The sequence below is a fragment of the Pteronotus mesoamericanus genome, unplaced genomic scaffold, assembly GCF_021234165.1.
Source record: "Pteronotus mesoamericanus isolate MK-2021 breed Mesoamerican mustached bat unplaced genomic scaffold, CSHL_Meso_final contig_220, whole genome shotgun sequence".
NCBI classification, from domain to species: domain Eukaryota; kingdom Metazoa; phylum Chordata; class Mammalia; order Chiroptera; family Mormoopidae; genus Pteronotus; species Pteronotus mesoamericanus.
In genome coordinates, this window is record NW_026555091.1 from 2,256,855 (window position 1) to 2,270,489 (window position 13,635).

General features: G+C 45.0%; 1 protein-coding gene across 2 annotated transcripts in view; it reads left to right on the top strand.

Moving 5' to 3' along the window:
• The window catches only part of BMPER (BMP binding endothelial regulator), a 215,849-nt gene that overhangs the window by 60,852 nt on the left and 141,362 nt on the right, over positions 1–13,635 (top strand). The gene's annotated exons all lie outside the window — the stretch shown is intronic.

The following is a 13,635-nucleotide window of genomic DNA, read 5'->3' on the forward strand; positions in this document are numbered from 1 at the left end:
GGCAAGGGTGTCTTTTTTATGTATGTATTTTAAATTTGGAGTAAACTATGGGTGATGTTGGTGGTCAGGGTGATGATGGGGAACCTAGCCCTCACCAGCCGTTCCCAGTTATTTACACCATATAGATTTAAAGTGTTTCATCTTTTGTAATAAAGAACATGCAATGTGCATCTCAGAATATTAAAAAATAATGGGAAACGCTAGCATCATAATTTCACCAAAGTAGAATCATATGTGGATTGTCATAAATCATATCATTTGTCATTTCTCTACATGTCTTTTCAAAATCTTCCCCCTTCCTAGCACACAATTTAGAGAGTCCAGAGTCGAGTAAACATGGCCGAGGGCAAGGGGATTTTGTATGGGGACGGGGGCAGACGAGGAGGGGGGCGGGAGGGAGACTGAGGGGTCTATATATAACATACGTAATATGAGGCATAGAATACACCCCATGTGGTAATAGTATATAAAAACACAGGGGTAATTTACTAATGAAGGTGAACATGATTTTGCATATTCAGCTTCAACTTTCCTTTATTTCCTCTCGTTAATTATGGTTAAATAGCTTTGTGTTTTTGTATGTAAGTAATTTCTATTTGCCATTAAATATTGCACATTTCTCAATTTTGTACCTTTCATATTGGTTGTTGTCTGGTTTTCTGGTAATTTTTTTTCCCCTCTCATTCCTTTGGGTAGATTGAGGAAAAACAAGGTGCATCTAAGTAGGAAATTTTAAATCTTCCCCTGAGCAAGCCATCTTTCACAGAAAGGCGTGCCCAGGCTGGGTGGGTGAGCCTCCTTGGGGAGGCATTTAGAAGGCAGAAAGGAGGACAGAAGGTCCTGTTGATTTAGCAAGGACAGTCATACCAAGCTATCCGGTGGCGGGGCTGGAAATGACTTCAGAGCTTATATGGGTTGGGAGCACAAACTCCAATGCATTCAAGGCATTCAGATTTCATGTGTTTCCAAACACAGTGCGTGCTAAACAAAACGCACCTCAGGGCCGAAGTCACGCCCCTGGAAGTCCTGCTTCCATTTTTTGGTTGAAGAAATAAAAATCCAAAGAAGTTTGTTGCCCAAGCTTTCCTGCTTGGTGAGTTCCCCCAGACCTACATTCTATATAATTTCCTATATCCCTACATCTAATTTCTTATGCTTCTATATTCCTAATCCCATGTTCTATCTAGTTCTCCCTGTTGCCGCCCTCAGCACCTAACAGGCAGCTAATGGCTTTGATTACGTTCCTGAAGACCGTCTTTGCACTAACAGGACAAGGGGAGGGAGGGCGGGGCCCGGGCTTGGGGGCAGGACATTTGTGGGGAAGCCCGGGGAGGGGAGGGCCAGAGAGCAGGTGTTATTTTGGGGAATGCAAAAATTTGAGGTGTCAGCTGCTCTTTTGGCAGCTTGTCATTAAAGTAACCTGATTTTTAATATTCTTTCCTTTTGCTATCTTTTGATGTAGTCCCCCTCCCCTCAAAAGATTCTCGGCAGCAAATGGCCTATCTTGGGAGCGGTCCCTGTGCAGAGGTTTGTTTTAGAAGCTCATAAGGCAAAGGTGCACCCTGGCCCTGGTGCTCCGAGGCCTGGGATTGGAGGGTGCTGCTCGGCAGTAGCCTTGGAAGCTTCCGTGGGAGAGGCGGGCAGGGCGTGCGAGCCGTCCTGCTGAGTGGGAAGGTTAAGCTGGGCGAGGGCTTGGAAGGCACCAGTGTGAGGCTGGATGCTTCACTAGAAGGTTCCAGAGAGGGGCCTTGGCTGCAGGCTCCCCTGTAAAAACAGGAGACTGCATAACAATTTGCTGTGCTTTGGTGTTAAGAAAAACAACAATGCTGTGTGTAGAAAGATATGAACACATTAATGCCTTTCAGCATGTGTGGTAGTTGTGTGTGTGCCTGTTTGTATGTATATACATCTCTATCTATGATTATATGTATCCACACACGTATATACACATCTATATAAACATGCCTATAAATACAAATACAAGCACACACATTCACATGTCTAAGTTGGGGTTCCCCCCGAAACAGACCCTGAAACAAGTATTTGCGTGTCTGTAGTTTCGGGAGAGATGGAGAAGACTGTGGCAGAGGAACGTGTGGGGGCGGCAAGGAGGTGAGGCAGCCACACAAGGCTGTGCCCCTGTGTGTGACCAGAGCGCACTCCTGCCAGGCAAAGTCTGGAGGCCGGTGTGAGACCCAGGCCTCAGAATTTCCCGCCCGAGGGGTGAGAGACGGGACCTGGTTACACCAGCCCCTCGCTGTCCCAGCGGGAAGGGGGTTGCCTGGGCGCCACTCCGAGACTGCCACTGAGGTGGCTAAGTGGCTTCCAGCAGCAAGAGGAAGAAGCAAAGGTGCTGGCACTTGATGGGGAGGATGTGGGCGGGGCAGCAACAGAGTCGACTACGATAGCTACGTGTATGTCTGTGTGTGTGTAGACAGGCACACAGACATATGCGTTCACATTGTTATGCCTATGAATATGTATGTATATACACATGTGTATATACATATTCACGCACACATCTTCAGAGCATCGGGCCACTAGCTCTTTCCAAAACCCATTATTCTTTCTTTTTTAAATTGTTTTTTAAAAATACATATTTAAATTACAGCTTACATTCAACATAATTTTGTATTAGTTTCAGGTGTACAGCATAGTGGTTAGCCAGTCATGTATTTACAAAGCATCCCCCCTGATATTTCCAGTACCCACCTGGTACCGTACAGAGTAGTTACGCTATTATTAACTATGTTCCCTGTGCTGTACTTTACGTCCAGACGACTGTTTTGTAACTACCAATCTGTCCTTCTCAGTCCCTTCACCTTTTTCACCCAGTCCCCACGCCCCCGGCTTTGGCAACCACAGCCTGTTCTCTGCATCTGTGAGTCTGTTTACATTTCGTCTGCTCGGCTATTTTGTTTTTTAGATTCCACATATGAGTGAAACCATATGTACTTCCTTTCTCTGGATGGCTTATTTCACTTAGCATAATACACTCCAGGGCCATCCATGTTGTCACAAAAGGTGAGATTTCCTTCTTTTTTATGGCTGAGTAGTATTCCATTGTATACATGTGCCATGTCTTCTCTATCCACTCACCTACTGATGGGCACTTGGGTTGCTCCCATAGCCCGGCTATTGTACATAACGCTGCAATGAACATTGAGGTGCATGTCTTCTGGGTCTGTCTCCGAAGAAACCCATCACCCTTTCTTAGGCCTCCCATCCTTACCTCCTACTGCCGCCCTGCCTGGGAGCCTTTCTTCCCCTGGCGTCATCTGTCGGACTTGGGACACAGCACACTAGGCTGTGTGTGCCTTCTCTTCCAAACTGTGGCGTTCTGCCCTTTATACCAGCCTGCCCTTTCTTGCTGGGGAAGACTAGGAATTGTCTGATAAACATCCGCTCTCATTAGATTCCTCTCCGCCTCGGAGCACCCCCTCTGGAGTCGTGCAGGCACGCAACATCCCCCGTGTGTATCGCTGTCTTTGATGAATGAACCGCCTACCCTTCGAGGTGCCCCCCCAACTCTCCAGTAAATACCATGTACGCCAGGTGGCTTGTATTTCACGTCCAGCCCCCTTAGTTCCACTTTCCACGTTGTTGTGTTGTGGTGACAGAGGCAGACGCCTAGAAAGACACTGCCTCTCACTGAGCTGGATCCCTTCGATCAGGAAGCCGAGGCCTAGCCCGTGACTTTAGACCCCCAGCTTAGGCTGGGGCAGTCTGCACGGCGTTCCGGGCAGTGGAAAACATGCCACGTTTGGAGATGTCTGGAGAGGATTTCAGCTTTACTCTTACCCATTTTTAGGGGTAAATATCGTCAGGACTCACGTAAAAAACGCTTTACTGTTGCTGGGTGAACTGCATCATCCCCATTCACTGATTGTGTAAGTGAGAGAGCCAAGGGAGTGACTTCTCCCGAGTCCCAGGGCTGACGGGGGCTGGGGGGTAGGGGGGTGGGGGCGGGAACCCGAGTCCCTCTAGCTCCAGTTGTCCGGGTCACTGTGGCGTGTGCTCCCCAAGGCACGATTCAGTCTGAGTAAGTCCCATGTTGATTTTAAGGTGGAAAGACATGTCTCTTTCCTAAGGCGGATGGAAAGGGCAGTTTATCAAGCATCCTGAGCACTGGTTAAAGCACACATGTGCTTCCCTTTCATTTCGGCTCGAACTTTCATGACCTGCCTAAATGAACAGCAAACAGTCCCTCTTGCCTTTGTCAGTCAGATTCTGTGGGGACAGGATGGTGGCAGTTGGCACAGACATTTCTGTAAAACGCGATGTCTGCCAGGCCTCTGAGCCTCCAGAACAGGGCGTCGGTGAGATGTGTCTGTGTTCTCTTTTACTGAGCTGTTCTAAGGAGCCTCTGGGCTCCGCATTCTGGGCAGTGGCTTCCTGAAGGGCGGAAAGCCCGCCGAGCGGTCGGAGGCTCTTAAGAGAGCGGCAAGTCCTCGGTCTGTGAAAGCCGCCAAATTAACCGGCCAAGATCAATTACTTTTGCTGACAAAGGGGTATTAAGTTCAGAGGAGTTTTACTAATAAACATGGGTTGTTAATGGACTGTCTGTGATGAAGGCGCTGCACTTTATTGGCTCTGAGAAGCCCTGAAGTCCATAAACACCTTTGCTCTCCCTCACACTGCAGAGATTGCAAAGTGCTGTCTCCCACGGGCAAGTGACTCCGAGGACAGATACTTGGCGAGAACAAAGAAAATGGAGATCCTCGTGGGTCCCCTTCCTCTGAAGCCCAATTCCTCTGCCCTCCGCCAAGCTCTTTGGCCTCCGCGTAAGCCTTCCCTTGCTGTGGCCTCTGGGCAGATCCCGGGATCCTCGCGGCACAAAGCGTGGACCAGACCAGCAGCGTTGGCCTCACCCCAGGGCTTGTTAGAAATGCAGAATCTTGGGCCCCACCGCAGACCTACTGAATTGAAGCCTGAAGCTGAACAAACTGCCCGGAGGATTCGTTTGCCAAATATGGTGGGAGGAGCACTGGCCTAAGATCTCAGGGCCTTTACCTGGGCTGCCTTTTCTTTCATCTTTCCTTCTTCTGCCTCCTGCCCCCCATTCCTCGTTCGCACCCACTCATCCTGTCCTTGGAAGCTCAAACCTGCCTTCCTTAGGGAAGCTTGTTCTGACTCCCAGACCAGATCAAGTCTTGTTGATAAGCCCTTTCGAGCAACCGTACTTTACTTTCCAAATATTTAAAACGATTTGTAATATTTTGGTCTGTGATCATTTTATTTAACTTCATTTGGGTTAAGGGGTGAAGGTGAATCTTCCGTGTGCGGTGGAGGGAGGGCGTTCATAACAACTGCCTGAGGTTCCTTTCTGCCCCCACTGCCTCTCTCTCTGCCACTTGATTTCCCCTTGCACAGTTAGTCCTCTTCAGTTCAGCAGAGAACAGAGAGATGCCCATCACAGTCGATGAGCTCAGAAAGGAGGATGGCTTTATGATCAGCTGCGTAGCACTTATTATAAATTACTTTACATGGAGTGTGGATGGCTTCCCTGGCGATGTCTTGTTAGAAAAGCGTTCTTTAACCCCAAAGCTTGCCACTGCGCATGGTAGCAGGAAGACACAATGGCAGGGAGCCCTCACCAATGATTGGGGCCACCCGCTGCGCCAGAGCTTTGAAAAGAGCGCAGAGTTCTCCCCGCTCAGAGCTGACCTTGCCTTGAAGCAAGGGGGAGACGTGCGGGGCCTCGCCCTGTTCCAACGTCTGGCTTCAGGTTGCGCTTCCCTTGGAAGGAGGCCATGGGCCAGCCCGGCATTTCTGTGGTCCCATCATGCCAGTTCCAGTTACATATTCCCAGCCACGCCACTGTTCCTCTGACAAGGGACCCTCCATGCTGAACCGTCTCACGGCCTCTGCCTTACTTGTAATAATACGTGCAGTTTGGCACAGTTTCTTTGTGGGCTATCACTGGATCTTCCCTATCCATGGGGAGAAGTTTGGCTACCTCTGGGCAATAAATTGGAGGATTGAGCAATTATCAAGTGAATTAGATCAATGCAGGCAGCTTAAGCAATGGGGGCCCAAAACCCTCAGTAGTTTTCAAAACTAGGCTTAAAACACTGGTATTGTTGCCGCAGCATTTGCACTGTGGACCTTCTCCCTGAGGATGAAAAGGTCTTGGATTGGGACAGTAAGTTGGGGGAGGGAAGGCTTTTCTTTCAGGGCTGGAGAGCACGTGACCACCAGTAGCGGCCTCCAACTTGCTTAGAAAACTCGCTGGTGCTCTTGATGGTGTTTCATGGTGGGTGAATCTGTGCCATTGTGACCTGCCAACCAAGGCTTTTGGGGGAAGGTCTGCGGTAATGCCACTCTCTTTAGAGTGAATCCAGCTCTTCGTAGGGGAGTGTTGGATTGTTGCTTCTTGACCCATTTAGAAGGCAAAGATGAGTTTATCGCTTCCTGTGGTCATTGATTGTGACCTTGACAGAGGCTTAAAATTGAGTCTCTGAAGGAAAAGGCCAAAGTTGGGTTACTCATGAGATTTTGAGGGGTTGGGTTAAGGTGGGTTTTTCACCTTAAGGACTCAGTTGGGACTGGGCAAGTTCCATGATGTGCTAGTTTAGAATGCACGAGGCGAGGGCCCCAAAGCATGTCTGAAGGAGTTCATGAGCCTCCTTGCTTTCTCTGTGTTCCCAGTACTATCAGCAAGTTTCTGAAATCAAAGTGGGGCTGAACTTTTTGGGTGTTTAAAAGATTGGGAATGACAGTTATATATTTTGAATTCAGTTTCAGCATCCCCTCATATGTTTTCAGGCCAAATCCAGAGTTTTAATCCCCATATATGTTTTTATTTTTGTGTGGTTTCTAAGGTTTGTTACGCTTACTTCTTTATATAATTTATGGCTGGACCATCCTGTAAAGTTATTTTTCTACACAGGGAGCCACCGTCTTAAAAATGAGTCCAATAGGGAAAAGAGTTGGAGAGGAAATGTCTTGTATGGCATTTGAGCATTTACAGGAAAATACACAATCTGAAAAAAAGTCAGCAAACAATTCATTTACAGGGGCCAGTATTAATAACAACAGCTACTTTTACTGAGTGTACACGCTGTGCCAACTACATATGCGGCTTTAATGTTAATTTTCAAAATAGTTCTGCAACCGAGAGGCATTAGCCCCATATTTGTGTGTGTGTGTGTGTGTGTGTGTTCAGAAACTAAGATTCCTAGAAGTTTAATAGCTTGCCTCAGGTCAAAGAGCTAACAAGAGCTGAAATCCTGAACTGTCTGATTTAAAAGCCACATGTCATTTCTCTGCCATCCACCATCCCTCCCTTCCAACTGGTGCCATTTTGGGACATGGTGAATGAGTGTTCATAGACATTTGAAAGTGAGAAAGGCCCTTTGAACCTATGGAGTGAAGAGCAAACAGGCATTTTGAGGAAGAAAAAGCAGTGACGTGACATGAACATCCACGAAGAACCCCAGTTTTGGTGTGAGAAATATTAACACAGTAGAAATGTGAGTTATACTTCCTCTCTCTGAAGTTCACAAGTCTAAGCAAGTTTAAACTCATACCAGATTTCGCCTCAGGCGTTTAGCCTAAGAATCTGTCACCATGATGCCAGAGAGGATGAAGAAGACGTATCTGTTACCCTCACGTCAGTTGGAGAACGGAGGCGACGCGTCTGCTCACCAAGGAGTTATGAATACACACAGACAACACGATGGTGGCTGGGACAGAGCCATTGTCACCGCCTCTGCTTCCCCAGACAGATAGAAATGCGTATATCTGAGGGGGCCCATCTCTTCCCTGTAATGGTTGCTGATGAAGTTGAAGCATAAATTTTTTTTCCAGATTTTATTCATTTTATTTTTAGACAGAGGGGAAGGGAGGGAGAGAGAGAGAGGGAGAAACATCCATGTGTGGCTGCCTCTTGTGCGCCCGCGACTGGGGACCTGGCCTGCAACCCAGGCATGTGCCCTGATTGGGAATTGAACCAGTGACCCTTTGGCTTATAGGCGAACCACTGAGCCACCCCAGCCAGGGATGAAACATCAACTTTGGATAGCCCTCCTTGGAGATTATACATGTACAGGAGTTGGAAGGTATCTGGACATGAGTTTCAGTGGTCCTGTGAATTAAACTCATCCTCCTGGTAGGGTGAAGGGACAACTGTGTAATTGCTTTTGAACAATTGCTTTTTCCTATTTGTTGAAGAAGCAAATGCATTTACAAATTTGAGTGACGTTTGGAATACATGTTGAGAATTGGTAGAAAGATGAGCCCAATCGATTAACTCTCATCCACTTGCATTCCTGTGAAAATCATTCTTTTTATTTTTTTCCCCTCTTTCTTTATTCTCTTAAAAGTCTGTTATACAATGAGTCCCTGCATCTCCCAGAAATCCCAGGGAATATATCAATTTACTAAACACTAAAGAATTTTCCAATTGTTTATATTCATTCCTCTTTCTGTCTTTCCATCCACCACTTGTGTCCACAGGCAGCCTGTCACTTATTAATTTAACAGTGATTGGGTGTCACGTCTGTTTTAGACACTACATGTCAGACAGTGAGTGCTCAGAGATGAAGGGGATTTCTCTTTTTCTCTCCAGACAATTACAATCTACTGGCTTGGGTGAGTTTATTAAAAATAAGACCCAAATCAAATCATCCTGCAAAACTTTGTGTGTGTCAAATATAAGATAATATATGATATGTGCCAACTATAAGATATATGGTAACTATAGAAAGTCTGGATATATTGGAAAGTAGAAATTATTATGCAACTCAAAGATAACTACTATTGATATAATTTGATATATTTTCTTTCAACCATTTTTTCTTCTTATGTACATGTAGTTATATGACTAGAGAGGACCACCGTCTATATGTAGTTTTCCATCCTGGTTATTTTCATTTAAGAGTATATTGTGAACATACCTCCATTTCATTAAAAAGTGATTGAAAAATAATTTTAATAGTCACATGATAGTAACATACTTTCAGTACACTGTAATTGATTTAATCATTTTTCTGGTATTAAAAGTACTGTTTTCAGTTTTAGCTACTCTAAATGATACATCAAACATCTTTGGAAATTAATCTTTACCCATTTCTCTGATTATTTACTTAGGCTAAACTCATAAAAAGATAATTAGCGAGTCAAGGATACAAATGTTTTAAGGGAGGGGTGTGTGTGTGTCTTATTGCTATAACACCTCACAGAGGCGATGTCCTTCTAATTTGCACCCCAATCAGCAGTACATACATGTATATCTTCCTGCCTCAAAATTGTTTTTCCACTTGAGAATCTTGTTTTCCCTGGCATTTGGCTTCTGCGACTGAACATTTTTCATACTTTTTTAGTCCGTTGTATTTCTCCTGTAAATTGTGTTTTCATTTCTCATTTTTCTATTGAGTAAAGTTCTACTGAAGTTTATGTGTGTACAAAGAATATCAATCTTCTGCTAATTACATAAAGGTATGTTTTTAAAAACACTGAAAAAATTGGCAGTGTGTGCACTTTGACCTTAGCGCGTGTATTGTGTGTTGGATGATGGCAGAGTGTGCCGAAATCCCGTGTCCTCTTCCAAACTTTTCTCCTCAAATCTTGATCCAAATATATTAACAAAGAGAAAAATGAGTCAACATTGTCAGCTCCCAAATTTAATTAGTCCAAGACTTTTCTTTGTTTACGCTCCTCTCTTTCCATCTCTGACTCCTTCATTTTGAGATAATGACCTTCTTTCTTTACCTGCTCGCATACTAAAATGACATTGTTCTTTGAGCTTGTGCAACGCCTCTTCCCTCCCCGTGGCTCTGTGGCCCCCCACCTCTCTGAGCCGCCCCAGCCTTCTCGTTTTCTGCTGGCTCAGAGTGAGGAGGGTTTGGGCGCCACCTGGGCCTGGCCTATTCAGGCTCTGGGTCCCATCCCTCCGGCTCCTTCTCCTTCTGTATTTTAGAGTTTAAGTTTCTTGTGGACGGGCCCAATGTATCTCACACCTTTGAGTACAGTGTCTTGCATGTTTAAAACAGAAGATATTTGACTAGATGCTTGGTCTTAACCCTTTTTGATTTAAGTATTTGTATTCTCAAAAATGAGTTATGGGACCTAGAACTTTTTTATCTTCTTACTTGGGTCTTTGTTTCAATCTACTCCCTTTTTTCTTTCAGTGAACATGGTGACATGAAGGATCTATGATCAATCTGTAGAGGAAGAGAGTCCAATGTAAAGCATTAAAAAAAACAAACCAAAAACAACTATTGAGGAGACTTCAGAGTAGCTCTGTGCAGAGGATGAGGCAGGGGTGTCCAACCTTTTGGCTTCTCTGGGCCACACTGGAAGAAGAGTTGTCTTGGGCCACACATTAAATACACAAACACTAACAAAACTGATGAGCAAAAAAAAGGTTTTAAGTAAATTTACGTTGTTGTGTTGGGTGCATTCATAGCCCTCTTGGGCCACGGGTTGGATACCCCGGGTAGGGGGCAAGGTGAGCGTTGGCTCTGCACAGCCTCACAGGGCAACATGTGTAAGAATGTGTCTTCCTGTGGTATGGGAGGAAGAGAAAGGAAACGTGCATTAATGAAAGTAAAAAGAAATATCCTACCCCTGACCAGTGTGGCTCAGTAGGTTAGGCTTTGTACTGCAAAGTGGAAGGTTATTAGTTGATCCCTGGTAAGGGCACATGCTTGGGTTGTAGGTTTGGTCCTTGCTCTGGGCGCATGAGAGAGAATCAGTCAATGGTTCTTTCTTGCATTGATGTTTTGTTTTCTCTCTTTCTCCCTCCTTTTTCCTCTTTCTAAGGAACATCTTTTTTAAGAAAAAGAAATATCTTATTTTGTCAGCAGAATAAAATAAAATATTAATGTCACAGAACTTTGGAATATTTCCAGAATTTTTGGTCTTTTTCTCCATTATTATCCTGAGAATTTTTCCAGTTTTTATTTATTATTTTATTTTTCAATTACACTTTTCAGTTACAGTTTACATTCAATATTGTTTTGCATGAGTTTGCATTGTGTAGCATCGTGGTTAGATGAGAAATTATTATTATTTTTTAATTGGTAACTGTGGATCTGCCTCTGTCTCTGTTGCCCTTCTCCCACCCACATCCCCATCCTTCTACTCTTATTCCTGCTTCCATTTCCCTTTCCGGGTCACTTCCAGTCCTCCTTAAGCTGTCCCTCTTGGATTCTTACCAGTATCTGTGCATGAGAGCCCGTTTTAATAAAACAGCATTCATTGCTATCTTGGTCTCCCCTCAAATAACCATGCCAGAATGCTGTATACACTAGATAGTCAGGAAATATCTTTTGAATGAATTGATTACACATTTTGGCACCTTTTAAATGTCATTCAAATGTTCAATTTGGAGGGTGGCAGTGCTTTTGTGGTCCTGTGAATGGCTTCAATTACCACCATTTCCTTTGAGTGGAATTTTAAATGGTACCACTTGTGTGCGGAAGCAGCAACGAGTTAGGATCCCAGGGAGCCTCGGTCCTCCCGAAGACGGGGGATACGGACCCTGGGGACAGGAGAGGATTATTGTCTCTGTGAGCCTGCAACGTCGTCTTCGGGAGCCCAGCTCTGAGCCTCCACTGAGTCCCTCCAGCGAATCATCTCCTGCCCACCCCCTCCGAGTGCTCTAGCTGTCGTTCGGAGGAGCCCGCTTGACTATCGAGCGGCCTTCCTGTTTAGAAAGGGGACAGGCCTCCAGGGTCTGGGTGAACCTTCTGTGTAAGGAGCACCGGGAAATGTACAGACAACCCGGAGTCCTATCCCACGTCCTACCTCTCTGTCGCCTCATTCTGCAGGCTACTCTTCTGTCCCAGTGCCTCTCTTCTGTTCTCTCTGACACATCACAGAATCAGACAACGTGATCCCAATTAACAGGAGTACGTTCCAAATGTCCTATGCAAGGACTTTTGAAACCTGAATATTGCTGGAGTTCAATGAAAGAAAAAAAAAAACCCGGTTATATTCATAACAAATAAAAAGACATTCCCTTGAGTAGGGTGACAAGGTACCTACCTGTTTTGTTTTTGATCTAAATAAATATAAATTTCTAGTGTAGTCAAACATCTATAAAAGCAGTTACACATGACAGAGGACTACCCTGCAAGCCTACGTTAAGAACCGAAATTCAATAATAGAAAAATTACTTTTTAACTTCAAAATGTACATAAAATTACTCTCACCATATCCATATTGATACATGTCTTCATTTTTTTTCATTCTTTAATTTGACAAAACAAGCTGTTATGATCCTTGTGCATTTTTTGCTGTGGGGCTGTGGGGACTCACCAGGCCGAGTTGAGGAATGGGATTGGTAGATGACAGCAGGGACTATTCCTGACACGGGTGGGAAATGTGTGTCTTTTCAGTTTCAAGTTCAAGAGAAGGAGAGGAGGGGACTCTGGGGACTTTTTGGTTTTGTTATTAGGTTTTCAGCATCCACACTATTCATAAACAGTGGACACAGCTGTCTTTAATAACCGAGCCGCCCCACTGAAAGAGTGGAGTGCATGCCAGAGGACAGCGAGCTGCAAGAAGAGTTTTTCCAACATGAAAAATTTTCATATATTGGAGCAAGATTTCACTTATAACCAAACTGAATGTTTACCCAAAACGCCTATCATTAAGTAAAAAATCATTTGGCCAAGCACGAGGAAAAGTGCAATGAAGTTTTTAGTATTTTTGAAAGTCTTCCCTTTGTTACTACGTTATTTTGAGTGGTTTTAGGCAGGAAGGTGTGTTCTGTATCCCGGAGAGGGTATTGTTGTGGGCAAAAGGGTTCAGGCTTTGTCACACCTGTGCTGTCCAACGTGCTGGCCATGAGCCACGCGTGCCACTGAGGACTCAGATGTGGCTTGTCTGAAAGGAGGGCCATCCGTGGGAAATACGCACTGGAAGTCAAATACACCCCAAGTATGAGAAAAAGAAAAAATGAGGAACCATATCTTGGCCAAAAATACCCAGGGAACTTACGTTTTCTTCCTCTAACTATAATGTACATGATATTATAGCAAATAGGACCTACAAAGCTACTCCATACATAATGGGCCTTAGAGGCCAAACAAAAAGGGCCAGGATCCTTTGCTTCTTATTGTAGAAGCAAAATAGAAGATTTTAGAGAAATTTGGGGGCTTTGGAGCCCAAAACATTGCCACTCCCATTTTTCTTTCTTTTTTTTAAATAAAAGAAGTCCCAGGCTGTTGTGGGGATTTCATGGGGTGATGTCCACAAAGCGCCGTGCCTAATAACAGGGCTTCACACGTACCTCCCCTTTCCTACAGCGCTGACTGATTTTCAGTGAGCCCTTTCAATGGGAACCTGTTTGGATTCAGGACATTTCTTTCTATACCAAACCCAAATGCTTCAAACCAGGGTTTTCTGGATTGGCTTTTCTTGGGAGAACCCTACCAGATAGCTTCTTGGTGTGTCTGGTTGTTGTCCTTCACCCAGGAGGGTGCACGAAGAAGCTGCCTCTTGGCCTTCAAATGCCGGTGCCTTTCTTTTCTGCTCATAGGGAGAGAGGGTTTTGAAGTCTGAGTCATTCCTTCTCCTCGCTTAAGGAGCTGCTGCAGTCTTACTTGGGGCTTCTTTATCATGGGAAGGTCGAAGCACCATTCAAGGAACATTCTAACCCTGCTCTGTTCAGTGGGTTTAGAA